Source organism: Hemicordylus capensis, chromosome 10 (genome assembly GCF_027244095.1).
Source record: "Hemicordylus capensis ecotype Gifberg chromosome 10, rHemCap1.1.pri, whole genome shotgun sequence".
NCBI classification, from domain to species: Eukaryota; Metazoa; Chordata; class Lepidosauria; order Squamata; family Cordylidae; genus Hemicordylus; species Hemicordylus capensis.
In genome coordinates this window covers 19,047,204-19,071,298 of record NC_069666.1, presented here as the reverse complement: position 1 = coordinate 19,071,298, position 24,095 = coordinate 19,047,204, and the positions used below count along the sequence as shown (strand labels likewise).

At 47.1% G+C, this 24,095-nt stretch overlaps 1 protein-coding gene across 1 annotated transcript in view; it reads left to right on the top strand.

Annotated features, from left to right (window-relative positions):
* The first annotated feature begins 878 nt into the window (after nucleotides 1-878).
* CSK (C-terminal Src kinase) overlaps nucleotides 879-24,095 on the top strand; it is a 101,521-nt gene continuing 78,304 nt past the window's right edge. The window contains exon 1 of the mRNA XM_053272769.1: nucleotides 879-1,426. The gene's annotated coding sequence lies outside the window, so the exon portion shown is untranslated. The remainder of the gene's footprint in view (nucleotides 1,427-24,095) is intronic.

The following is a 24,095-nucleotide window of genomic DNA, read 5'->3' as shown; positions in this document are numbered from 1 at the left end:
CTTAGACAACTGTCTCCCCTTGCCCTATTAGAGTTACACCCCTGTTGGCAACCCTCACCTAAAGGCCTTTGGAGGGCCCCCTTCCCTGTAAATTAAGCATTCTCATGCTCGACCCGGCGACCACACCACCTTCGGCCAGGAAGTCCAGTGGTCAGAGCACCTCTGATTATGCCATGTTGAGGCCTTAAGCGACATCAAGCTTAAAAGGCCCCCTAACACCGTTGCAACATTATATGTAGTTCTAACAAAAAGGACGAGTGGCATATTGTCATTCACCGAACATATTTACCTATAACCTATGTATACTATTTTTGGATATTTAGATTTATTTTTATTTATTTTTTGTCCCTTGCTGTTAGGTGTTTTGAGTACTTTCTATTTCGGGTCAGTGGCCATAATAAAGGAATCCGAATCTGAATAAAGCTTTCTTATTACCTGGCAAAGATACATCGAAGAATGGATAATCTAACCCCTAGCAGCGATCCTGTTTGCACCCGAGATGCCTTTACATGCAAACACATTGCGTAAAAATGGAAGTTTGCTCCTTGTATGGAGAGGCCCTTCATATTCATAATGCGGGGCCAGAAGCCGTCGCTTACTTCGCCTGCTCCTCCGTCTGGCATGGGCTGACCGGCGTGGGGAGCCCGGCCTTCCGACACCCAGCGCGGCGCAGAGAAGCCAGGCCACCCTGCCTGCTTCGCACCAGCCAGGCGGTGCCCAGAAGGTGGCGCCGCCTCACCGCCCAGCTTCAGCAGCGGTCGGTCGATCGGAAGGAGGGAAGGCAGGCGAGGGGGGGGTGGATCGGGCCCAGGCGAGCCGAGATTCCCGGCGCAGGCGCCGTGCAGCGGGCGGACTGGTCCGGGCTCCGTTTCCTCTAGCCACCAGGCCCTGAAAGCTCCCAGCAGCGGCGTTGCAGAGGGAGCAGCGGCCGGGGCGGGCCACCGAGAGCGTGCCTCTGCCGCTGGGGATCGCGCAGGGCCTGGAGCAGCGCCGACATTCGCCCGGCCCGCCGAGAAGGAGGAGGAGGAGGAGGAGGCGGAGGCTGCAGCAGCGGCGGCGCGCTTCGAACGCTGGCAGCCCTAACGTTCCAAAGGGAAGCCGGCAACGTTCGAAATTGGAACCTTCGCGGCGGCCGCGGCAACATTGTTTCCTCTTCCCCGCCCCTCCTCACCTTCCCCTGCCCCGCCCTGGGTCCCGCGGCCCCCCGCCCCGGGCCATCCTCCCTAACCCCACCCCTTTGTACCTCTCCGGCCCTCGGAACCTCCATCTCCGGCCCTGCGGCTCCTGGGGGCTGCCTCCAGCCCGGCTGCATGGAATACACCCCCGCTTGCTAAGCGGAGGAGGAAGCCCCGGCCTCTCTGTGCCCCCCCTCCCCGCCCCCACCCGCCTTGGTTGGCAGACGGAGCAGATCGGCGCCTAGAGAGTGGTGAGTAGCTGACGCCCCCCCGCGCTCATTTGTGAGTAGGTGCTGTGGTGAGCCTATATCCCCAGGTCCTTGCTTAGGGGAGGGGGGCATGGGAGATGCCCGCCCACCCCCGTCTCTTTCAAGCGCTTCCTCCCCTTTCTGTTGGTGGGTGGAAACTCTGGGGATTCCGCTTAAGAGAGTAGTCCTTAAGGAGGAACCGAGTGGGTGGAGGGGGGAGGTTTGCATGCCTCGCACCCGTCAGCTGCAAAGGTTTCCCAGAAGCCCCTCCGAGGCGCCGATGGGCCGGAGAGAAAGCCCTTGGTCATCGTTGCCTGCAGGCTGGGAGGCGCCCGGTCTCTCTCCAGCGCTGTTGCTGTCTTTGGGAGCCTTGCAGTGACTTCTGCTTGCACTAGGCCTGTCACTTCCCTTCTGCCCTTTTCTTCCGTATATGTGCGAGAGAAAAAGAGAAAACCGGTTGCCTGGAGTGCCCTTCCTCCGCCGGCCTGTCTGCCACGGAAGGCGACCACTGTGATACCTGCCTGGATGCCAGGCCCTTGTGATCCTTGCAGTGTGCAGAAAATGAGCCTCGCTGCCTTGTGCGCTCGGGTTGTGGGAGAGCCAGGGGGGAAGAATAAATGAAACCCCCCTAAGCGAATCGTTAGCGTGATGATTAGTGTGATTGAAGGAAAGGTTTCCTGCAGCCAGCCGGTTCTTGAGAGAGAGGAGGAGGGAGCCCAGAGAGACATCTGGAACAATGGTGCTCCGTCGCCCCCCAGGTTCCGCCCGCATCTGCGCGAAGCAGGTAGCTTTTATCACATGCGCTCTGTAACCCCCATATGCTTTGAAGCTTCGGAGGAAGTTTGAGGGCAGAAGTGCCTCTTGTGGGATTCTCTTTTAAGCAGGGGATCAAGGCTGCTGGTGGGGTGAAGAAGGGCAGCTAAGAAACCCACCCTGGCTTCTATGACGGATGATGGGCCGTCACCTTCCACACAGCCGGCAGACAGTGGCGCTACAGTGCTCGCCAGCCGAGGCCTTTCGCCTTTCACATTGCCGGAAGGACAACAAAGCTATTGATGGCGACTGGTTGGGATCTTGGCTTTCTCGCCTCGCCACCATCAGTGAGTCATATTGTGGCAAAGCGGCAGCTGCACAAGGGGTAGATTCTGTGTGGCCGCTTTGGCGGTTCGCAGCCGAGGCGACGCGACACGACAGTGGAATCGACACACGTCGACCTGACCAGGGCGAGGGGGAGGCAGCGACATTGCTAAATGGCTCTGGGTAGCCATTTGATGGGATAAGAGATTTAAAAGCTCAGGGACGTGTCACTTATAGCCTCTACTAATGTGACTTTCTGGAAACAACTGATTAAAGCCCCCACAGTTTGTATCCATGTGGACTCTCTCTCTCTCTCTCTCTCTGGATCCAGATTTGAGGGATCCTCCTAGGAATATAGGAAGCTTCCTTCTACTGAGTCAGACTCTTGGTCCTTCTAGTGTTGTCTTCCCAGACTGGCAGTGGCTTCTCCAAGGCTGCAGACAGGAATCTCTTTCAGCTCTATCTTGGAGATGCTGCCAGGGAGGGAACTTGGAACCTTCTGCATGCAAGCAAGCAGATGCTCTTCCCAGAGTGGCTTCATCCCCTAAGGCAGGGCTGCTCAACTTTGGCCCTCCTGCAGATGTTGGCCTACAACTCCCATAATCCCTGGCTATTGGCCACTGTGGCTGGGGATTCTGTGAGTTGTAGTCCCAAAACAGCTGGGAGGCAACGTTCCCTCTAACAGGGATTCCCAGATGTTGTTGACTACAACTCCTAGAATCTGCAAGCAAAAGCCATTTCAGCTGGGGATTCTGGGAGTTGTAGTCAACAACATCTGGGGATCCCTGTTAGGAGGAACACTGTTGGGGAGCCAAAGTTGAGCAGGCCTGCCCTAAGGGGAATATCTTCGAGTGCTCACACATGTAGTCTCCCATTCAAATGCAAACCTGGGTGGACCCTGCTTAACAAAGGGGGCAATTCATGCTTGCAACCATGAGACCAGCTCCCTCGGTCCATCTAGTTCAGTATTCTATACACACCAGGGCTGCACAGCTTTGGCTGTCCTGCAGAGGTCAGACTACAACTCCCATAATACCTAACTATCAGTTGCTGTAACTGGGGATGCTGGGAGTTGTTGTCCAAAAGCAGCTGGAGGGCCGAAGTTGTGCAGTCCTGGTTTACACTGACTGGCAGTGGCTTTCCAAGGCTTTAGGCAGGAATCTTTCCCAGCCCAGCCTGAGATGTTGCCAGCAATGTCTTCTCTAAATTTTCTTCTTCTGTGCGCAGAATGAGTTTTGTTCTGGGCGGCAGTGTCAGGGTGATGTGTGCACAGGTGCATTCAGAGTGGGGCCTTCCTGAGTCAACCTGAGTGGGATCTAACATTAACTGAGCAGAGATCAAAAAGCTTTTGTGCATGAGCACACATGCACATGCTTTAGAGCGAACACGGACCGGCAGGGTGGCTGGGTTTGGGCTGGGCTGGGCTGAATAGGGACAGTTGGTCCACAGATGGCAAGGAGGGAGGTTTATTCCAGCTGCCAGCAATTTATTTCAAGCAAAGTCGACGGACCAATTATTATGTGGGGTACAGTTAGGATCTAAAAATTGACTGAGCAGACATCAAAAAACATATGAGTATGCACACATGCGCGTGCCTTAGAGGGATCACTGGCTGTGAGGGATGGAACCTGGGGTCTTCTGCATTCAAAATAGATGCTCTACCACTTAGCCCTGTCGGCTAAGGGGAATATCTTATGTACATAGGAAGCTGCCATATGCTGAGTCAGACCCTTGGTCCTTCACACTCAGGATTGTCTACACAGACTGGCAGCAGCTTCTCCAAGGTTGCAGGCAGGAGTCTCTCTCAGCCCTATCTTGGAGATGCTGCCAGGGAGGGAACCTGGAACCTAGATGCTCTTCCCAGAGCGGCCCCATCCCCTAAGGGGAACATCTTACAGTGCTCACACTTCTAGTCTCCCATTTATGTGCAACCAGGGAGGCCCCTGCTTAGCTAAGGGGACAAGTCATGCTTGCTACTGCAAGACCAGCTCTCCTTTTCATTTGTTGCTGAAAAGAACAGATTTTTAATTTGTTCCAGTGCCCGCCCTCTCTCAGCCCTGTCTTGGAGATGCCAGGGAGGGAACATGGAACCTTCTGCATTCAAGCATGCTGATGCTCTTCCCATCCCCTGAGGGGAATATCTTCCAGTGCTCAGACATGTAGTCTCCCATTCAAATGCATCCAGGGCGGACTCTATGTAGCAAAGGGGACAATTCATGCATGCTATCACAAGACTCAAAGGGGACAACTTATGCTTGTCTTCTTGACTCAGCGCATATTTGGTGTATGGAAGAGAATGTTGCCCGCTGATCTTGAAGGTTGTGGTGGAACCTTCAAGCAATAAGGTTGCTTAGGTACACTGTGACTTTTGCAAGAAAGGCACTGATTGGGCAATACCTTGCAAGATGTTGAAGGAGAGGAGAGCTGGTCTTGTGGTAGCAAGCATGACTTGTCCCCTTTGCTAAGCAGGGTCTGCCTTGGTTGCATATGAATGGGAGACCAGAAGTGTGAGCACTGTAAGATATTCCCCTCAGGGGATGGAGCTTCTCTGGGAAGAGCAGAAGGTTCCGAGTTCCCTCCCTGTCAGCATCTCCAAGATAGGGCTAAGAGAGAGATTCCTGCCTGCAAGCTTGGAGAAGCCACTGCCAGTCTGTGTAGACAATACTGAGCTAGATGGACCAATGATCTGACTCAGTATATGGCAGCTTCCTATGATGTTGATAAAATAAATAATAATAATAATAATAAGAAGAAGAATAATAAGAATAATGCCGTCACTTGCAAGATGCCATTCGGAAGCCCGTGGTTGCTCTTAATAATTTTTATAAACCGCTTTTTAACAAGAAGTTCACAAAGTGATTTATCTAACAAAAGGAATGAGAGAGAATAATAAGATTGTTCTGTCCTGAAGTGGCTCAGCGTGGAAAAAGAAATACAAGGCTGCCACCATCATCCGCCACTGGGAGCAGTATCCTCTGTGTGCTGAATGAGTTTTGTTCTGGGTGACAGTTTCAAGGCTCTATGTGCACACATGCATTCAGGGTGGAGTCTCCCTGATTCAACCTGAGCGGGATCAAAAAACGTTTGTGCGTTTGTACACAAGCTCATGCTTTAGAGCAGGCCTGCTCAACTTCGGCCCTCTTGCAGATGTTGACCTACAATTCCCATAATTCCTGGCTATTGGCTGCTGCGGCTGAGAATTATGGGAGTTGTAGTCCAAAAACAGCTGGGGGGCCCAAGTTGAGCAGGCCTGCTTTAGAGGGAATACTGACTGGGAGTGTTGCTTGGCTGGGCTGAATAGGGACAGTTGATCCACAGACGGCAAGGAGGGAGGTTTATTCCAGCTGCCATCAATTTATTCAAGGCAAAGTTGATGGACCAAATGTTATATGGGGTACTGTTAGGACCAGTGTTCCCTCTAACGGAGTCACAGATATTCTGTACTACAACTCCCATAATCCCCAGTCAAAGGCCACTGCAGTTGAGGATGCTGGGAGTTGTAGTCAACAACATCTGGGAATCCCTCTTACATGCAACACTGGTTAGGGCCCTATGCTAACTATACCCCCTTGGAGTGGGTCCAAGCCAGGTTCTTAAGAGCATTATTTCTGACCCCTAGATGTATTTCTAATGCCACTCTGAGCCTGGAAGCGGGTGTCGTTTTGATAGAGGCCAGAGTAGGTATTAATAACCTAGGTAAGAATCAACGTAATGCCCTCCAGCCTCCTTCCCTCACTCTTATCAGATAAACACTTCTGGAGTGGGTGGGAGGATTGCATGAGGAAACTCTGTACCTACGGTCTTTCTCCAGAAGCAATCCTCTCTGAGAGACTGGCCAAGGGACTTATTAAATAAAGGATTGGGGATACTGAGTTTCGGAGTGATCTGTCAAGGATACCTAGGGCATTCCGTCTGCTTAGTGGTCATGAGAACTCGCCCAGTAGATTATCTGTTCTGTCTTACCTTCCCAAACATTGATGGGTGCACGTGAATGCCCTCCCCTTGGAATTATTTGCTGGTAGATACAGTAGAATTCCAAGTGAGCAGAGAGATTGCCCCTGTAACTCTGATGAGGTTGAGTCGGTTGTGATTGTGCTCCTGTAGTGTGTCCAGGGGCATAACTATAACAGGGCAAGGGGAGACAGTTGTCTGGGGGCCCACTGCTTTGGGCCCCCCCCGAGGCAAGTCACATGACTGACTCCCCCAGCCATGCACCCGCCCGGGCTTCCTTCAGATGTATTCATCCTCTGAAACTGATGTGAGTGTTAAGACCTGGAGCTACCAGAACAGCATGTCTTTCTCTAGTCCCATTCAATGACTTGCATCGTCCACCATTTACAAAACCTTTTAAAAAATAATTTAGGATGATGTTCTATTGTGGCACATAGGAGATCTGTCTATCTATCTATCTATCTATCTATCTATCTATCTATCTATCTATCTATCTATCTAAATTTTACTCTTTTTGTTACCACTATTCAGCCTCATTTAAGATTTCTTTCCTTCATGAGCTGAGCTTCAGTGAGGGGGGGGCATTTTAAAATCTTGTCTCTGGGCCCACTCCAACCTTGCTATGCCCCTGAGTGTGTCTTTTACATAGGTCTTAAAGTAAAGACTTTAAGTCTTTACTTAAATTGACTTGTGCCATCAAGTCGATTTCGACTCCTGGCGCCCACAGAACCCTGTGGTTTTCTTTTGGTAGGAGGGGTTGACCATTGCCTCCTCCCATGCAGTATGAGATGATGCCTTTCAGCATCTTCCGATATCGCTGCTCCCCGATATAGTACCAGCGGGGATTTGAACCGGCAACCTTCTGCTTGCTAGTCAAGCATTTCCTCGCTGTGCCACTTAAGGTCTTAGGCGAAGATTAATTGACCCTGTTTCACAAAACGTGCCAGGACGATTGGACAAACTTTAATGTCAAATATATTTGCTAGTACAATAGTCACAAATTTGTCAGTCACACACACCGCTGCAGAATTCTGTTGTTCTGCAATACAAAATTGACATACTCGGCTCGCTAATGGTTACACCCCAGTGTACAGCTATGTTATTAATATGGATGTGTTGAAATCATACAGTTGTTTTCAGTGTTCTGGTACTGGTCAAAGACCAAAATAAAGACAAACTGCACAGTTGCTCTCCCCCTGCTCATAGAAGAGATCCTCTTCTTTAAACGGTGTCTCTTTGCCTAGTTAGCATGGGGTTGTTATTGGGGCTTAATATCCTGATGGTTCCCTGTCCCAAAGGGACCAGCAGCGTAAAAAGAAACACAAGTGGCCAGCATCAGCCCCTGGTGGGATGCTGTTCTGGGCTGAATAGGGGTATTTGTCCTATCCCCCCCCCCAAGGGAGACACCCGGAAAAGGCAAATTAAAAAAAGAAAGAAAGAAAACCACAATTTTAAATTGCAATTGTTGTAAACAAAATTTGCATTTGATACGTACATGCAACCATGCGGAAGTTTTATAGTTTCTTTAAATGGAATGTTTTATGGTTTCTTTAAATTGAATCATGCTTTATGATGTTTTATAGATTCTTTATGAGGTTTCGTAGTTTCTTTAAATTGAATCATGAGCATCTACCAAGCAGATTTTACTGAAGGCTGGGTAAAAAGAAACAAAGTGGAAGGGAAAGACATCTGGCTTCTAAGATTGTGCATTATAAATGGTGCCATAAGTCATGTGTCATATGTGTTATTGTGAGGTTCCTTCTGGACAGGGATTAAAATATAGACGCAGGCATTTGGAACCGGGTTACATCTCTCTGTATATCATCGATGGGTGATCTTCTGCCCTTGAGTTACCTGAGCGCTGCACTGTATTCAGTTTCCAAATTATGGATAATTTTGACTCAATTAACCAAACAATTTGGATGTTTAGTTTCCTACTTCTGGAGAATCTAGCCTTTGGAGATTCTAGCCTGATATTATAATGCTTGAATGAAAAAGTTCTCAAAGCGATTGCATAGAAAAGGATTAGCAACAAGAAAATGGTCCCCTGTCCCCAAAGGGCTTACAGTTGAAAAAGAAACACAAGGTAGACATAGGCAACAGCCACTGGCGGAATGCTGTGCTGGGGTTGGATTGGGCCAGTTCTGTTGCAAAGATTGCCCACCGGTTCATGAGGCAAGCTGTTCCACTGTCCAGTGGCTCTTAAAGCAGAAATGTTTCCTCAGTGAGCGTGCAGTCTTAACGTTCACATAAGTGATCTTGCTTTGCATCCCTTGCCTCTAAGCAGATTTCAATCTGTCAGGACCAAAGGCTTGGATTACCTTGCTAGATTGTGGAAGGGCTCTGTTTCCAGATGCAAGGAGATGCTTTAATTGTGAGAGAAACCAGTTAGAATGTGTGCTTCATCGGGTATTATAGGAATGTTCAAAATGGGAAACTTGATTTAAATTATGCTGCGGTGTGTGTTATAAGAAAGCAGCAGGTTAAGTTTTTAACTATATATAGAAGTTATAGTGATGGTTTGGGGATTGTTCTATAATATTGGTTGCTAATTGAATCTTAAAGGTAAAATATGCCGTCGAGACAGTGTCGACTCCTGGTGCCCACAGAGCCCTGTGGTTGTCTTTGGTAGTATACAGGAGGGGTTGACCATGGCCTCCTCCCGCACAGTATGAGATGATGCCTTTCAGCATCTTCCTCTGTTGCTGCTGCCCGATATAGGTGTTTCCCATAGTCAGTGGGGATTCGAACCGGCAACCTCTGGCTTGCTAGTCAAGTCATTTCCCCGTTGTGTCATTAGATGGCTACATCTATCTTAGTGGTGTTATATGTTATGGATGTGTTATGATATATGTTATAGGTTGTTTTGGTTGACTGTAATAAACAAACGGACGTATTGATTTAAATTGCGCTCTCTCTCTCACTCTCACTCTCACTCTCACTTTTTCTCTCCTTTTGCCCTGTTGGTGATTTTAAATCAGTGACTTAAATGAATCCAGCTTGGAAAGGGATTGCATTCTTGATCAGGTCTGACCCTGCACAGCAGGTTCAACAAAGTCAAATGTAGCCCACCAGTGGTGGATGGCAGCTTGTGTGACTTTGTGTTTTTGCTGCTACTTCAGAAATGTAAACTTGGGATTCCTGTTTATTTCCTTCGTATATTTGTATACTGCCCCTCACTTGCGTTTCTAGGTGGTGTACAACAAACACAACATAACTAAAACATTAAAAAACGTTTTGAATCAGGGTGCTCAAACTTGGGTCTCCTGATGTGAACATAGGCAGCTGCCATATACTGAGTCAGACCCTTGGTCCATCTAGCTCAGTATTGTCTTCACAGACGGGCAGCGGCTCCTCCAAGGTTGCAGGCAAGAATCTCTCCCAGCCCTATCTTGGAGATGCCAGGGAGGAAACTTGGAACCTTCTATATGCAAGCATGCAGATGCTCTTCCCAGGGAGGCCCCATCCCCTAAAGGGAATTTCTTACAGTGCCCAGACATGTTGTCTCCCATTCAAATGCAACCAGGGTGGACCCTGCTTAGCAAAGGGGACAATTCATGCTTGCTGCCACAAGACCAGTTCTCCTCCCTACAACTGTGGTTGGGCTACAACTCTCATCATTGTTCTCTTAAATACCATGGGTCTAAGCTATTTAGGGTTTTATAGGTTATAACCATCACTTTGTATTTTGCCCAGAAACATAATGGAGTAACTTGGTCTCTTCGAGATGATCCAGAGCCCAGTCTGGCTGTTGCAACGGTATGCAATTTAGTGGGTCACAAGTTGTGGGGAATCTTTTTTTGGTGCACATGTAGATGGCACTTTTTTTCTTCTTTTTGAAATCTAAAAAGCTGCAGGTGAAAGTATAAAGGTTAATCTTGATGGCAGAGAGAGGGAAAGTACATACGAACTGCAATGTGCCTTCTTGTTTGATCTTTTGGCTGATGCTGTGTTGCATCATATTGACTATGTAGGGATGGCAGTGGGATGTGGAGGGGGTGGGGGTGGGTGCTGAGCTACCTGGCCAGGGGTCTCTCCAATATTTTTTTCACCTGTGTATGGCATGAGTTTTGATCTGGACGGCAGCCTCAAGCCGCACGTGAATTCAGAGTGGGGCTTTCCTGATTCAACCTGAAGGGGATCTAAATTTGACTGAGTGAACATCAAAAAAACATGTGAGTGCATGTGCACTCACCTTAGAGGGAACACTGTACCCAGCCTTCAAATATAAATGCAGCCCTGGGGTTCTCAAACTTTTGTCCCCAGTTGCTGTTGGACTCCAACTCCCATCATCCACAGCTGCAGTGCGGCCAAAGGCGGTGTCTATAGCAATAGCAATAGCACTTACATTTATATACCGCTCTATAGCCGGAGCTCTCTAAGTGGTTTACAATGATTTAGCATATTGCCCCCCAACATTCTGGGTACTCATTTTACCGACCTCGGAAGGATGGAAGGCTGAGTCAACCTTGAGCCCCTGGTCAGGATCGAACTTGCAACCTTCTGGTTACAGGGCGGCAGTTTTACCACTGCGCCACCAGAATTAATATAGGTCAGAATTAATTCCAATAGGTAAATAAATGAAACGAATGAACATAGGATTTTAGACTTGGGATGAGACCTTTGGAGGACTATTCCATTCCCCTCTCCGGTGCAGGAAACTGCTACAGCATCGCTGACAGACAGCCTGTCTAGTTTGAAAACCTTCAGTGAAGGAGAGTCCGCCACTGCATGAGGCAGGCTGTTCCGCTGCCTAACCGCTCTACAGGCAAGGCATTGTTTCTGTCATCTTACTTGAGTCGGTTTCCCTGTAATTTCAGGCTGCTGGTTCTAGTTCTGCCTCAAGAGTCCCAGAGAAGCGCCAATCAGGCTCTTACAAGTAGCAATAAAAGTAAAGGTAAAGTGTGCCATTGAGTCGGTGTCGACTCCTGGCGCCCACAGAGCTCTGTGGTTGTCTTTGGTAGAATACAGGAGGGGTTTACCATTGCCATCTCCCATGCAGTATGAGATGATACCATTCAGCACCTTCCTATATTGCTGCTGTCTGATGTAGGTGTTTCCTATAGTCTAGGAAACATACCAGCGGGGATTCAAACCGGCAACCTCTAGTTTGCTAGTCAGGACACTTCCCCACTGTGCCATTAAGTGGCGGCAAGCATGAATTTGCTGAGCAGGGTCTGCCCTGGTTTGCATATGAAAGGGAGACTAGAAGTGTGAGCATATTCCCCTCAGGGGATGGAGCCACTCTGGGAAGATCACCTAGGTTTCAAGTTCCCTCCCTGGCTTCTCTAAGATAGGGCTGAGAGAGATTCCTGCTTGCAACCTTGGAGAAGCCGCTGCCAGTCTGACAATACGGAGCTAGATAGACCAATGGTCTGACTCAGTATGTGGCCGCTTCCTATGTTCCTAGAATCCGAGAAAGGTCTTCTGCTCCTCTTGAGCATGCTGTCGTTTTTGAATTATTGGTCTGATTGTTGAGTGTTAAAAATCTGTTCAAAACAATAAGAGTTCGAATCTGCTGCTTTAAGAATTTCTTCTAAACAAGACCAAAAAATCAAATCAGATCGACCCTTTTCTCCGGCATATTCCCATGTAAAAAGTAGTGCATTCCCCAACTCATTTCAGTGGCAGGATTGTATGTGCAAAATTTGGGAGCTGTAGGCAATCGGGAAGTGTGACTTTCTGTCGACACCCACAAACAAACTCTCCAAAATATATACTGGATATGAATATGCTGCTCCGTTGCATGCTTCTGCCATTAAGTTCGTTTGCCAAAGGTTTATCTTGCTCCATTCAAGTTGAGTGTGGGAGGCAAGTGCATAGTTAGGTGGGGCTAGTTCTTAGGGTCATCAGTGCCAAATTAAGCCCTTGATGGGCATCCACGCTGGGGCTGGTTGTGGCCGAATCTGAAAGGTGCTGTATGTGTTAAGACTGTTATGCTCAGAACTGTTTTTTAGTAAGTGCACTTGTCAACTTGGGCTGATCTCAGTGGCGGGCTTATTAGCCACGCATTTACCTAAACATGGTTGTTTCAGTGCTGGTCGCCATGCCATACCCTGTTTTCGTCATAGATTTGTCATAGCCCCTGAATTTGCATAAAAACACAGTTCTGAACTGGTTAAGCACAAAACAGTTTGACACCCCCCCCCCTTCCCTGTTGAGTGATCTTGTCTTTTGTCTTTAAAATGCAACACATTTGTTGTGGGTGACCTCAGAGGCCCTTGAAAAAAGGCCGGCTCCTGCCGCCCTTCCAAAAATGGCTCAGGTTGGTTTACATTAAAACAATTATTATTATTATTATTATTATTATTATTATTATTATTACATTTATATCCCGCTCTTCTTCCAAGGAGCCCAGAGCGGTGTACTACATACTTGAGTTTCTCTTTCACAACAACCCTGTGAAGTAGGTGAGGCTGAGAGAGAAGTGAGTGGCCCAGAGTCACCCAGCTAGTTTCATGGCTGAATGGGGATTTGAACTCGGGTCTCCCCGGTCCTAGTCCAACACTCTAGCCACTACACCCCACTGGCTCTCTAAACAAAACAATTAAATCAATTAACAGTTAATAGCAGACTCTAAAACACCATACAACAATCAACAGTTAAAAAATCCAAAACAGTTTAAAACCCTGGAAAACCAGGTTACAAGAAGTTAAAAACATTTGCAACATTTTAAAAACCCTGGAAGGCCAGGCCATACAGGCTCTCCTGAAAGCAAATAATGAATTCAAATTATGGATTTCTTATGGATAGGATAGCCAGATATAAAAATAATGCAATGGGTGGCCTCTAAGTTTGTCATACCTGTCACTCAGTGGTACTACTCAGGTTTTACTCTAAAGGACTACTTAAATTTCAGTAGCAGTAAAGGTAAAGTGTGCCATTGAGTCGGTGTCGAATCGTGGCGAACACAGAGCGCTGTGGTTGTCTTTGGTAGAATACAGGAGGGGTTGACCATTGCCTCCTCCCGCGCAGTATGAGATGATGCCTTTCGCATCTTCCTATATCGCTGCTGCCCGATAGTGGTGTTTCCCATAGTCTCGGAAACTACCAGTGGGGATTTGAACCGGCAATCTCTGGCTTACTAGTCAAGTCATTTCCCCACTGCACCATTAAGTGGCTGTTCAGTAGCACTGCTTGTTTAATTTAGTCTGGATATCAGCCATTGAAATTAATGGGGCTTAAGATAGTCATGATTAACTTGTCTCATTGATTTCCGTCAACATAGGGAGCCTCTGTTTGCTGAGTCAGACCACTGGGCTGTCTAGCTCAGTGCTTCTACACTGACTGGCAGCGGATCTCCCTAGGGCTTCAGGCAGGGATTTTTCTCAGCCCTTCTTGGAGATGCTACCAGGGATTGAATCAGGGACCTTTTGTATGCAAAGCAGATGCTTTGCCAAATATACCATCAGTGGGCTTAGCCAGGAATCTAGATTCAGTTTCAGGTTTGTATGTTTAGATGTGTAAAAATAACACACACATATATGGGCAGCTAAGACTTTTTTTATTTCAAAAGGGGTTTCTTGCAGGGGAGGCTCATACTGCTTCTGGGGTGCCTGCTTTTGATGCTGCTACTGGCTATCTAATGACGCAGTGGGGAAGTAACTTGCCTAGGGAGCAAGAGGTTGCTGGTTCGAATCCCCCGGCAGCAGCGATATGGGAAGATGCTGAAAGGTATCATCTCCTACTGCGCGGGAGGGGGCAATGGTCAACCCCTCCTGTATTCTACCCAAGACAACCACAGGGCTCTGTGGGCACCAGGAATTGAAATCGACTCGGCGGCACAACTTAGGAACATAGGAAGCTGCCATATACTGAGTCAGACCCTTGGTCTATCTAGCTCAGTATGGTCTTCACAGACTGGCAGCAGCTTCTCCAAGGTTGCAGGCAGGAATCTCTCTCGGCCCTATCTTGGAGATGCTGCCAGGGAAGGAACTTGGAGCCTAGATGCTCTTCCCAGAGCGGCTCCATCCCCTGAGGGGAATATCTTACAGCGCTCACACTTCTAGTCTCCCTTTCACATGCAACCAGGGCAGATCCTGCTTAGCTAAGGGGACAAGTCATGCTTGCTACCACAAGACCAGCTCTCCTCTCCTTCACCTTTACTTTACTTGTTTTATGTGTGTCTCTGTTAATATGATTATTTTAATGACTTTCCATTGTTTCTCTGCATTCTAGCCCTATATTGGAGATGCCAGGGAGGGGAGTTGGAGCCTACAACTCCCCTAATCCCTGGATGTTGGCCACTGTGGCTGAGGATTGTGAGAGTTGTAGTCCAAAAATAGCTGGGGGTGGGTGGGGGGGTCCAATGTTGAGCAGGCCTGGTCTACGCAGACTGGCAGTGGCTTCTCCCAGGTTGCAGGCAGGTGTCTCTCAGTCTCAGCCCTCTCTTGGAGATGCTGCCAGGGAGGGAACTTGGGACCTTCTGCATGCAAGCCGGCAGGTGCTCTTCCTAGAGCGGCCCCATCCTCCAAGGGGAAGATCTTTCAGTGCTCACATGTAGTCTCTCATTCAAATGCAAACCAGGGTGGGCCCTGCTTAGCAAAGGGGACAATTTGTTCTTGCTCCCAGAAGACCAGCTCTCCTCCCATGATCAAATGTAGATAGTGACACTTTTTCATGTATTGCATGTCACAAGGTGTGAGTGTGTGGGAGAGAGAGAGAGAGAGAGTGCTGCAGCCCAACCCACATTTCTATAAAGGAGTGGTTTGTTGAAAAAAGTGTGGGACTCCACCAAACCCTTTTTCTGCAACAAGAGATTTCTTTATGCCATCACGTTTCAGAGGTTATCATCGCCCTGGAGCGAAAATTCTTGTCTGCACAGACAAGCAGTCCCAAGAGATCTGCTTAAGACTGCCTGGGGGTTAGGGTAAGTCCAGAGCTCTGAACCTGATGGGGTTAGCCGACATCTTTGGCCCACTGGAACTGTTCAGGCCTTTAAAATGGCTTTATTCGGTCATTAATACCGTAATTTTTGGCAGAAACACCGCTGCGCATATGTGTTTACACGTTAATTTTATGCATGTTTAAAATTTAATCTTATGCTGGTGTGGCGCTTACATGTGGTTCCCCCCCCCCCAACAACAACCGCCTCCTGCAGAACCCACATTCATAATCTCTGGGCTTACTATAAGAAACTATACATAAGGATTGGAGTCTCTGTACTGATATCACTCAACGCTCATGATATTCCGTTTAGCTGCATTGTTTACGGTGATGCGGCATTTCTGCTTCTTTTTTAAATTTAAAAAACCAGCCTTTTTTCTTTCATGTGGCATTTATGGCGATGCGATGTTTGTGCTTAAAATTATGGTAGTTGAATTTTTGTGCTGTTGGTTCTTATAGTCTTTCTGTTTTTGTAATTCCAAAACCACATCATCACCAAGAGAAGCAGAAGATCTTTCTCAGATTCAAATTTACCATAAATGGTAATTATTCAATAGTAGTTCAAATTGAAATCCTACAAAGTTCAAAATGCTCTTTGACTTCCTTTTTGAAAGCATATTAATTCATTCTCTCTCTCTCTCATTCATATATATATATATATATATATATATATATATATATATATCTATATCTCATAGATATATAGATATATAAATATAAATAAATAAATATATAGATATATAAATATAAATAAATATATAGATCTATAGAGAGAGAGAGAGGGGGGGGGAGAGAGAGAGAGAGAGAGAGAGAGATCGCTATATATTTCTATATCTTATTTCTTGAACTTGCCCATAAGTGTAATCTACGCAAAATGACTTTGCCCAGTCAATGACAGGCCTCACCTGTTCATATAGTACTGTATATTTGGTAGACTTTTCAGTTTTTCAGTATTCCCACTTTTCAGTTTTTGATGCCACGGAAAATGATATTTTGAGGGTGGTTTGATAAATGAATTAATAATTCACCTGATTGTGTGAACAAAGCAAAGGTCGGAGCTGTGCCTACTTAGTCACGAAGAACAGGTCTATCATGGGCTATTAGTTGTTTTAGTTGAGCGTAGATCCTCCATAACCAGAGGCAGTCTTACTTCAACAGATGCTGGCGGACAAATATGCAAAGAATGACTACAACATACCTGCTCATAGTGGAGCAGATAGTGGATGTGCAATTTGTGCAATTTGGTCTACAATTTGGTATTGTGCAATTTGGTCTACAATTTGGTATTGTGCAATTTGGTCTACAAACCATGTGATTTGTCAGACATGTTGTCAGATATGTGTGCTTTTAGAAAATATAGGTGCAAATGGCAAAAAAACCACCCCCAAATCCCAAATGGCAGCTCTATCTATAATTGGATTGATTCTGGTGAGCTTAAACATCCAGTATTGTGACACCATCTTGGATTTTTAGTCACCATATTGAATTTTTGGGGTTCCCACCTTTACTTGCTAAAACCACACCTATCTGACAACATGTTTGCCAAATCCCAGACCTTTATCACGAAGGTTCTGGTGAGCTTAAGCATGTGATATTGCGACACCATTTTGGATTTTTAGCCGCCATTTTGGATTTTGGGGGTGCCCACCTATACTCCAGCCTATTTTGCTATACTTCAGTCTATTTTGCCATTTTCCCATTGGTACGTGGCCTCTGTTTTTGAGTCGGCGTGCAAACCAGATAGACCTCTTGTCCAGTCAAGCAAGAGCATTCTTCTGTTGTGACTGACAGTGGGTGTCCTTGCACCATGCCGTGCAAAAGGAAGTGGGCCTGGCTACTCGGGTTGACATAGCTGCATGCTTAAAAACCTGCTGTGGCTGGTTTGCCTCCATTCCAGAAAGGAGACTTGTTTGAACACCACGTTTAGGCGAATTCCTCTAGTGACAGCCATGGAGTGGAACCGTTGCTCTTCCCTTCATAGGGCAGCAGACAAAGCCTGCACCTTGGACACCCCATGTCACTTCCTGTATTGTGAAATTGGGAGCTGGGCGTCTCAATCCAGGTGGTGGCTTATTGAGCACATCAGGGGAAGCGTCTGAACTCTATGTGCCTTGGTCTTGCTGAAGGATGTTGTCCCTTTCCTTTTCATGTGCAAGTACTATCTTTGAGTCCTCAGTCGCTACTAATGACCCGTCATTAACCGACCCAGCTTTTAGGTTTCGGTTTCTCTGAAATGAGGGTTCTTAAACAGGGTGGAAAATCTTTGCTGCACTTAACATAATTGGCTTCCCAGTGAGCCAGAATCAGCGTACCTTTAACTGAGTCAGACCTTGTCTAGCCTAGTACACTAGGCATACTACTAGTGTAGTAGACATACACTGACTGGCAATGGCTCTCCAAGGTTCCAGCCAGGAGCCTGCCTCAGTAGTACCTGGAGAGGCTGCAGGGATTGTACCTGGTTTGCATTTGAATGGGAGCCTACATGTGTGAGCACTGGAAGATCTTCCCCTTAGGGGAAGGAGCCGCTCCGGGAAGAGCAGAAGGATCCAAGTTCCCTCCCTGGCAGCATCTCCAAATAGGACTGAGAGAGACTCCTGCCTTCAACCTTGGAGAAGCTGCTGCCAGTCTGTGTAGACAATCCTGAGTGTGATGGACCGATGGTCTGACTCAGTATAAGGCAGTTTTCTACATTCCTATGTTCCTATTTTCTCTAATTTCATCAAAATATGTAATTAGGGTGAGAGTCCATGGGTCATAACTGAGGATCTGTAGGTGCAACTAAAGACTCCCAGATAAAAACCAAAACCTTTTGATGTTCGCTTACTTAGTGGGCACTTTAATTGTCAAGGTTGTTGAACCAGATTGAGAGCAGAGTTACACAACCCAGTTGAGGGAGGAGATCTGGTCTTGTAATAGCAAGCATGAATTGTCTTCTTAAATGCAAACACCCTGGTTTGCATTTAACTAAACGCTAGCCACCCAATGGCACAGTGGGGAAATGCTTGACTACCAAGCAGAAGATTGCTGGTTCGAATCCCCGCTGGTACCTATATAGGGCAGCAGCGATAAAGGAAGATGCTGAAAGGCATCATCCCATACTGCGCAGGAGGAGGCAATTGTAAACCCCTCCTGTATACTACCAAAGAAAACCACAGGGCTCTGTGGGCACCTGGAGTCGAAATTGACTTGATGGCACACTTTACCTTTACCGCCTGTTATGATCTTCTGGAGAGGTCTGGTTACGGTTGTCATTGGGTCGTTTGATGGCGACCCAGGACCGGGCTTTCTCTGTGGCTGCCCTGGGGCTTTGGAATATGCGCCCTGCTGAAATAAGAGCATCTCCTTCTCTGTTTGTTTTCAGGAAAAACCTCAAGACTCTCCTGTTTTGGCAGACTTTCAATTAGAATTAATTTTAATAATTTTAAAAGCTTGTTCTAATAACCATTTTATTCTATTTTTATAGTCTCATGTGTTTTAATCTGACTTTTAAATATTTAAAATTTTGTAACAAACCAACTAATAACTAACTTACATATATACATACATACATACATGTATACCACCCAAAGCGCAAGCATGAATTGTCCCTTTTGCTAAGCAGGCTCCACCCTGGTTTGAATGGGAGACTACCTGTGTGCACTGTAAGATATTCCCCTTAAGGGGAAGGGGGCCCAGTGTTCCCTCCAAGGCATGCACATGCTCACAAGTTTTTTGATGTCTCCTCAGTTAATTTTAGATCCCGCTCATTTTGAATTAGGAGGGCCCCATTCTGAATGCACATGCACACACAGTGCCTTGATACTGCCGCTCAGAACGAAAATTCATTCCGCATACAGATTGAAAAAATCAGAGAGAGCATTGATGGGGCTGCTTTGGGAAGCGCACCTGCAGGCTTGCATGCAGAGTTCTCTGCAGGCTTTGCAGAGAACATGTTTCCAAGTTCCCTCCCTGGCAGCATCTCCAAGATTGGGCTGAGAGAGACTCCTGCGTGCAACGTTGGAGAAGCCGCTGCCAGTCTGTGTAGACAATACTAAGCTAGATGGACCAAGGGCCTGACTCGGTATATGGCAGCTTCCTCTGTTCCTGTAAGTTGGGTTTGGTGTAGTGTATTTACTAACTGAACCTTGCTTGATTTGATGGTGCACCTCAAGATAAGATAATAAGGTTCCTTGCTGTGGTCTGAGCTTCTCTCTCTGCAAACGGAGGCTTTGTAGTATTCATTATATGACGCTAGTATAGCTTTTTTGTCGTGCCGTGACCTTGTCTAACCAAGAGTGCATCTGCGTTTCCCCCGCCACTGGAATAATTGCATCTAATGCTATCCCTGGGATCAAGTTACTAGTATCTAATTTGCTTTTTGCTGTGGCTGTGCACTGTAATTTACTCTGAATGTAATCAAGGACCAGCAAAGCAAATCGCTAGTAGCAAATTCAAACGGGCTATCTGCAGCTAGGCAACCGGCGAGTAATTTATATGAAAGCAGCCCTTGATTGCTTCATTGTTGGGGTGTTTGTTTTATAGTGTCAGTGGAAAGCTTGTGTTTGCACCCTGCTGAATTACTGGAGGAGACGGTGCTTTGTTCTCTGTTTGTATTGCTCACGGCCCACTTAATAGAGGCCATGACACTGTGTTCCCGGCTTGGAGCAAGCTAATTGCCTGGTGCGGATAACTGAATCCTGACTTCGTGTACTGTGTACTCGCTGAGGCTTAATAAGCCCACTCCTTCATTGTGGATAATCTCTCATCTCCAGTGGTCGAGGCTTTGTACTGTGTTCATTTGTTCTTGCATTGAATGCTGGGAAGTGCTATCCCATACTTCTTTGCAGAAAAATCAAAGTGTAGCAGTGGGGAAATGACTTGACTAGCAAGCCAGAGGATGCTGGTTTGAATCCCCGCTGGTATGTTTTCCAGACTATGGGATACACCTATATCGGGCAGAAGCGATCTAGGAAGATGCTGAAAGGCATTGTCTCACACTGTGTGGGAGATGGCAGTGGTCAACCCCTCCTGAATTCTACCAAAGACAACCACAGGGCTCTGTGATCGCCAGGAGTCAACACCGACTTGATGGCACACTTTACCTTTACTTTAGGGACACTTTCCTCTGGCAAACTGGTGAGTGCATTTGTGGAGGCCTGAGTGAAATGAAAATGTGACAGCACCCCAACAAAGGCTTTGACCAATTTTCTTTGGATTTAGGATCCAGGCCAATAGACACAATTACTGGACTTAGTGATGCACATTATGGAAGAAGAGCGTAAATGAGTTTCTCTTTATCCCCTTTACATGTACCCTAGAGCAGAAATAGAGCTGCCTGGGAGAAATAAAGATTATTAAATAACTCTACCTCTGAATATCCAAACTAGGCACCACACTCAAATTTTTAGGCACCATGGCTCCCTGGCACCTGGGATTTGTCAAGCTATGCCCTGACATCATTGAATGTCCAGAACCGAGCAGTGTTCTCTCTCATCTGTGTGTGGAATGAGTTTTGTTCTGGGCGGAAGTACCAAGGCAGTGTGTGCGCATGTGCATTCAGAGTGGGGCTTTCCTAATTCAACCTGAGCAGGATCTAAAATTGACTGACTGGACATCAAGAAATGTGTGAGCACACCTGCATGTCTGAGAGGGAACACTGGAGCTGAGTCATGTAAGTAACCATGGATAATGCCTGCTTGCTGAGCAAAGAGGCATCTTTTTAAAGTGACAATTCTCCTTTGTTTAGTAGGGGTTGAGCATCTGGCCCTATCCAACCTCAGCACGGCAGCCCACCGGTGACTCTGATTGCTGGTTTCTACCTTGTATTTCTTTTCGATTAGGAGTCCTTTTGCAACTGGGAAGCGTCTTAATTTTTTTATTTGTGTAAGCCATGTTAAGATCTTTGGTTGATAAGTGGTATATAAATATTACATATCACTTTATATTTATAATATCATAATAGTTATATTTGATTGATTGATTAAGTGCTGTCAAGTTGATGTCAACTCTTAGCGACCACATAGAGAGATTCTCTCCAGGATGATCTGTCCTCAGCTTGGCCTTGAAGGTCTCTCAGTGGTGCATCCATTGCTGTTGTCATTGAGTCCATCCACCTTGTTGCTGGTCATCCTCTTCTTCTCTTTCCTTCAACTTTCCCCAGCATTATGGACTTCTCAAGGGAGCTGGATCTTCACATAATGTGTCCGAAGTATGATAGTTTGAGCCTGGTCATTTGTGCCTTGAGTGAAAATTCTGGATTGATTTGTTCTATGACCCATTTGTTGTTTTCCTGGCTGTCCATGGTCTCCTCAAAAGTCTTCCCCAGCACCAAAGTTCAAAAGCGACAATGTTTTTTCTATCTTGCTTCTTCAAAGTCCAGCTTTCACATCCATTTACAGTATTATATTACATTCTGTTTACAGTATTATAAACACATTAACATTATCAACCACCACCACAACAAATATTTATATACTGCTTTTCAACAAACGTTTCCAGAGCGGTTTACATAGAGAAATGATAAATAAATAAGATGGCTCCCTGTCCCCAAAGGGCTCACAATCTAAAAAGAAATATAATATAGACTCCAGCATCAGTCACTGGTGTGGTACTGTGCTGGGGGTGGATAGGGCCAGTTGCTCTCCCCCTGCTAAATAAAGAGAATCACAGTGTTAAAAAGGTGCCTCTTTGCCCAGTTAGCAGGTAGTAGCTAACTGTGCGTAGTAGTAGTAGTAGCAGTAGCAGTGAGTAGCAGTAGTAGCAGTAGTTCTGTTGGAGTCAGTGAGTAGTAGTAGTAGTAGTAGTAATGTTGGAGTTACTCAGGAGCCCACGCTGTGCCGGTACCATCTTTAAGTCTGGGGGTGTGGGCAGGATCTACTTCTTCTCTGCAAGGATGATCATTTTGTCATGGAAAAAATAAGTCAAAGCTTGTTGCAAAACTTCTGCTTTGCTGCCTGGGAAGCACCGTGCAACATTAGTGTGTCTCTGCACCTGCTTGCCATGTCCTTGGTTGGTTTCTTTCTTTCTCCTCGCCCTCAATGCCAGAGCTTCTGCAGCTCTGCTACCTTTTTCCCAGCTGGGAGAAAAAAACACAGCAAAACTATGGTAATTCTGTGTGTCCCCCTCCCTCCCTTTTCCTACCCGCTTTCTTGAGAGAGAGAATATGAAAAGGGGCGGATAGGTGTATGAATGGAACAACCAAGGGTGGGTCTTGCCTTCTGAGCCCTCATTTGCAAAGTCGGGGCAGTGGAAAGTGTAGGCAGGGCCATTTGCTTAATTTGGTAAGACCAGCAAGGGCTCCTGTGCTTGCCATCACTTATCCCTGTGACGACCCTGTCCCATGTTTAAAGCGAGGATGGGAAAGGCATAAAAATGAACTCCCCTGCCCTGGAAACCTGGCATCAGCCTGCGGGATAGCCACAGCCCGTCTTGTGGACTGCGATTTCTGGCTGGAGCTGCAGGGTGCAGTTGGGTGAGTGGCAATCACAAAGGGACTTTCCTTTCTGACAAGAGCAAGTACTTCTTCACACAACGGCATGTTCGACCTGTGGAATTCTTTGCCGCCAGATGTGGCCACAGCCAACAGCCTGGATGGCTTTAAGAGGGGGGTCTAGACCAGGGATTCTCAACGTTGGGTCCCCAGATGTTATTGGACTTCAGCTCCCAGAATCCCCAGCCCCAGTGGCCTTTGGTTGGGGATGATGGGAGTTGAAGTCCAATAACATCTGGGGACCCAACATTGCGAATCCCTGGTCTAGACAAATCATGGTCTATCAAGTCTATCAATGGCTACTAATCTGGTGTCTACCTCCAGCCTCAGAGGCACGATGCCTCTCAATCCCAGTTGCAGGGGAGCAACAGCAGGAGAGAGGGCAAGCCCTCCCCTCTTGCCTGTGGGCTTCTCAGAGGCATCTGGTGGGCCACTGTGTGAAGCAGGACGCTGGACTAGATTGGCCTTGGGCCTGATCCAGCAGGGCTATTATTAATTACATTACATTACATTTATATACTGCCCCATACAAAAGAGTCCCTGGACGGTTTTCTTACGTCTGTATGACTTCAGAGATGCACAATGAACTTTTGGCTCCAGAGCGTTGCTTGAGTTGAGGAGAGCTGGTCTTGTGACAGCAAGCATGACTTGTCCCCTTTGCTAAGCAGGGTCCACCCTGGTTTGCATTTGAATGGGAGATGATGTGTGAGCACTGGAAGATATTCCCCTCAGGGGATGGAGCTGCTCTGGGAAGAGCAGAAGGTTCCAAGTTTCCTCCCTGGCAGCATCTCCAAGATAGGGCTGAGAGAGATTCCTGCCTGCAACCTTGGAGAAGCCGCTGCCAGTCTGTGAAGACCACCCTGAGCTAGATACACCCATGGTCTGACTCAGTATATGGCAGCTTCCTATGTTCCTGTGACGTGCAGCAGATGGTTCTTTGTGAAGCGGATTCCACAAGGCCTCTTACCCAGAGGTGTTATGCTGCAGGGATGCACATGAACACAGTCCCAGAACTTTCCCCTACGTCAGGGTCTCAGCAGGGATGCAAACCAACCCCTTTCTTTCATTCTCCCCCTTCTTCTACAGAGAGGGGAGCGATTCTCTCTCTCTTTCCATTCATCCTGCCTTTTTCTTCTTCTCACAGCATCTCCTGACCCGTGAACCTTTCTCCCTCTGTCTTGTTGCTTTGCCTGAGCAAGCAAAGAACTCCTTCTCCCCTCCCTAACGGTCAGGCCAGGGCTTCTCAAACTGGGCTCCCCAGATGTTGTTGGACTACAACTCCCATCATCC